We start from the raw sequence: 4,373 nt of genomic DNA, 5'->3' as shown, positions 1-4,373 counted from the left end.
TCCTCTGGTTCTTAGATTTCGGACATTTCCAAACCTCCAGTCTAGGAAAATCGGGAAGAAAGGCAATGTCTGTGAAGGTAAGCCATGAAAGGATGGAGGCTGGATTCAGTGCCAGTGTCGGGCATGCAGCTAACAGATCATCTGGATGGTGGATATTATAAGAACGTCCATTAAAGTTGTAGCAGATCCCAAAGGGAAATAGCCATTTGTATGGTATCTTAAGTGTCCTAAGACAGTTATTGAGCAACTTCATCTGAGGTCTTTTGGTTAGGGTCACTGGGTAAATATCCTGGTATGGTGACTATAGAGGCAGAGTCAGTGGCATTTTCAATGTCCATGAAGCTTTCTGCGTCAGACAAATCTGCAAGGTCTGGGATGACTAAATAGCATTTTGCTGCAGGCGTGGAATGAAGTGAGAAGCGCTTATTAATAAACTCATCAATGTCTGCCTAAGACTTTTTTGTGTGTTGCGGTGTAGCTTGTGAGTCTGCGGGCTTTTTCTGACTGTTCTTGACCATGCTGTGGCTATCGGGACATGCCAGCCCACACCAGGGAAGAACACACTCAGGTTGGGTTAAAGAGGCATAGAGTAATTTTGCCTGTGTTCACAACAATGTGCGCCCCTTTAAAAGAGAGGTGTGGGTTGGTCACTATGCGGCAGTTATATAGGAGTGCAGAACAGCTGCAATGTAGTTCCAAGATGGCTGCTGTAGTGGGCTGTGGTGTATCACCAAGTTGTTTACTGTAACAGACTGTATTGAAATATTGCAGGTCTACAGGAGGGGGGTCCAGCAAGTGGTGTCTGGTCAGAGGTAGCAGGTCCAGGTCCCAAGGAGGGGGTGGTATCGAGAGCCCCAGGGATAAAGAGGAGGCACAATAGTCAGCCTGGGAGGCCACAGGGAGTGAAATGGAGCAGTGGAGGGCTCAGTACCTTGTCTGTGGGTGCCTGGTGTGGACATACAGAAGGCCGTGGGGGAACTGGTGCCTTCAACTCTATGCTGCGGCTGTGGGTCTATGGTTAGGCCTCACCGAGGAATGGATCAGGGACCAGTGCAAGAACTCCGGTGGCTGCAGGAAAGGTATAGGAGGGTCCCCAGAAACAGAAAGTATGAAAGTCTGAAAATAGCAATTTAAATGGGCAAGGACAGGAGCTATTGAAAGTGTGACCGCTCAGCTACGTTGCTAATCTCTGCCTCCTGTAATTTCCTTCTAATTCCTTCCCCTTAAAGACAATCGAGGTCCAAATCTAAAAGCTCATCTGAGCGAGCAGCGAGCCAAGACCTGCTTACAAAGATCACAGGAACATCTTCAAGGAGAAAGGTTTGATGTTCCTACATAGGTAACCCAATAATCATGTTGCCCAGAAAAAGAAAATTTTGATGTTGTCTATTGTCAATGTCATGGACCTGGGTGTGTTTTTGTAAATTTTCCTTCTTTTTTTTACACCTCCTTTGGACCTTGACCCATGACCCTCTGGGGTCTGAAGAGACCCCATATCCTAATATTTTCACTTTTAGTTCGATCCAAACAAGTTAAAACTAAAATGAACCAGCGGATTGCTTTACCTGAACCCGGGACTGAACAAATCTTTAGAAGTTCAATTCTAGTCAGGGACCACTTCTAATAGGACCAACCCAAGAATATCTTTATTTGTGGTTTTGTTATGAAAACAAACAATATCTTGTTTATTTTCAGGTAATAAACTAATTTGGAGTTTTGATTTGACCTATTCAAACTGCAACCTTAAAAACACCAAGATCCCAATGGATAAAAAAATGATCCACGTTCCTTATTTCTGCAGTATCTGTAGAACGTATAACCGTAAGTTATCTATTTCAGTTTTTTTTTTTTTGTTTTTTTTTTTTTGGGGGGGGACAAGAAAAGTCACCAAGCATTGATGCTGAATCTATGCTATGTCCTTAACGGGTTAAATATAACTTCAGGGCAACAAAATAGTCACTTGGACACCTCTGCATTACCATTCGGGAAAGTCCGCATGAGGACCTCCGAACGGAATACCAAACGCAATTGCAAGTTCTTTGTAGTAAAAGCACATGGACCCCATAGACTATAATGGGGTCTGTTTGCTTGTCACCAGATCTCAGCATATAACATGCAGACAGGAAAGTAGTTCACAATCTACTTTCCTGTCTGCGTGATTCATGCGGGCAGAGTGCGGCAAGCAGCACAAATTATAGTATATGGGGTCCGTGTGCACAGTGCTTGCAATTGCATTTGGTATTCCGTTTGGGGGGTCCCCATGAGGACTCCCCGAATGGATTAACAAACGCAGATGTGCATGAAGGGTCAGTCTCCTCTCCTACCAGAACTGCTAGAGGAAAGTTATCAGGCATATGGAAGTTTTCCTCTACCATTTTACATTGCAGACCATGTTCCGTAGGTCCTTCGCCAGGAGACACATTATCATCCTTGGTAGGCTTATTGGGAAGATGTCACTCTATCCCACAGCTCCCAAACCATAGGAACTTCCTGTCTTATTATAACTTTATGCAATAGTTTTTTTTTTTTACAAGGCCCACTTTGTGGGAGATGTCACCACACATGGTCTCTATAACTGTGCTCTCTCTATGCTAGTGCAGCGCTGGGTTATCCTGGAAGACCCACAAAATGCAGACAATCTGGTAAACATTGTGTAGAGGTATTCCACAGCTGAGTGCAGTTTGTATTATTTTCCAAACATCACCCTCAGAACTTGGAGTAGTTGCAGGCACAACTCGCTGCACGGTCCCCACTTCTCTAATTGCTGCCATTTGCTCTATTAGCAGTTCATCTCCTGTTGCACATTAGCTTGCAACAAGTGTTTAAGCAGCTCATCCATGACCCACATGTCTTGAATTATTGATGTAGCCCACCCAGGACATTCACTGCTTGAAAACTTTAAATCAAGCACACTGTTGCTGATATCAATGGTTTATGCCCGCATCCTCCACCATATGTAGATGCAAGATCTTCTGGTAAGTCTTGTCACCACTGAAAACAGGCACACATTAGGCATAAGTACCAGTTCAAATGTCCAGGTTTATTGGACACCGTTCATGCACAATAACTTAAAACAGATTATTTCAGCAGAAAAATGGTAACATAAAACATCCTTATCTTCAGGTGCTAATAAACAGTTCCTCACCAATACAGTGGATCAGTCCCAGCTTGTCCTCCAAACAGCGCAGTGTCCCTGGAGGTTCTAGCAGCTTAGCAGACTGGTTGTGTTCCAGCAGACAGACACACACTGCTCTGGCAGTTTAATCTAAATGCTGCAGACACCTGAGGGTATCAGCACCAGGAGTGAATTGTGGGAGTGAGTCTGCAGCTCCTTAGCCCCAGACCCAAATCCAAGGCATTACCTGAAGGAGAGTAGCATTCTCAGTAGCAGATACCTGCCATCCATCACTTAACCGGCTTACAGTCCCACATACAAGACGTATTTCTCAGCCCCATAAATGTAAATATGAAAGAGTTACAGTTTATAATTATATATATATATATATATATATATATATATATATATATATAATTTTTATTATTAAAGGTGTGAAAACATAACAAAAATATGAGTTTGAATTTGCTGTAATCAGAATAGCCCACAGAATATTATTTTATTAACAAAGTTTATAAGAAAGTGGAACAAACACAGTTTTTCCCTAATTTCACCACATTCTGAATAGTTTTCAAGCTTCCCAGTACATTATAGGGATTACTAAATACTAAAATTATGACTTTGTCCTGCGAAAAATAAGCCCAAAAGAAAATTATATATATATATATATATATATATATATATATATATATATATATATATATATATTATATATACATATATACATATGCCATGTGTGTCCATAAGCGTCACGTGATCATGTGTATCTCATTTTGGATATCAGTGAAAAACCTCTGATCAGTTGTTATGGATACCTGTAGTAAAGCTGTGTGTATGTGACTTTGTGTAACAGTGTCATTCACAGCGCCCTGCTTCTTTAAAGCTGACGTACAACAGTGAAGAAAAATGGCTGGGTTGCTATGGAAACTCTGTGCAGAGCCATCTATCTAATCCTCCAGCGTATGGTACTGTGTGCTGAGGCACATATCTAATCCTATAGCTTGTGGTACTGTGTGAAGATACATGTATCTAATCCTCAGGCGTATGGTACTGTGTGCAGAGGCACGTATATAATCCTCCCTGTGTGGTATTGTGTGAAGAGGCGTGTATATAATCCTCCGGCTTGTGGTACTGTGTGAAGATACATGTATCTAATCCTCCGGTGTCTGGTACTGTGTGCAGACGCACGTATCTAATCCTCCCCATGTGGTATTATGTGCAGTGGAGTGTATATAATCCTCCAGTGTGTGGTATTGTG

This window comes from Leptodactylus fuscus, chromosome 6 (genome assembly GCF_031893055.1).
Source record: "Leptodactylus fuscus isolate aLepFus1 chromosome 6, aLepFus1.hap2, whole genome shotgun sequence".
Taxonomy (NCBI): Eukaryota; Metazoa; Chordata; class Amphibia; order Anura; family Leptodactylidae; genus Leptodactylus; species Leptodactylus fuscus.
The sequence above is the reverse complement of the archived record's forward strand: the minus strand, read 5'-3'. Positions refer to the sequence as shown.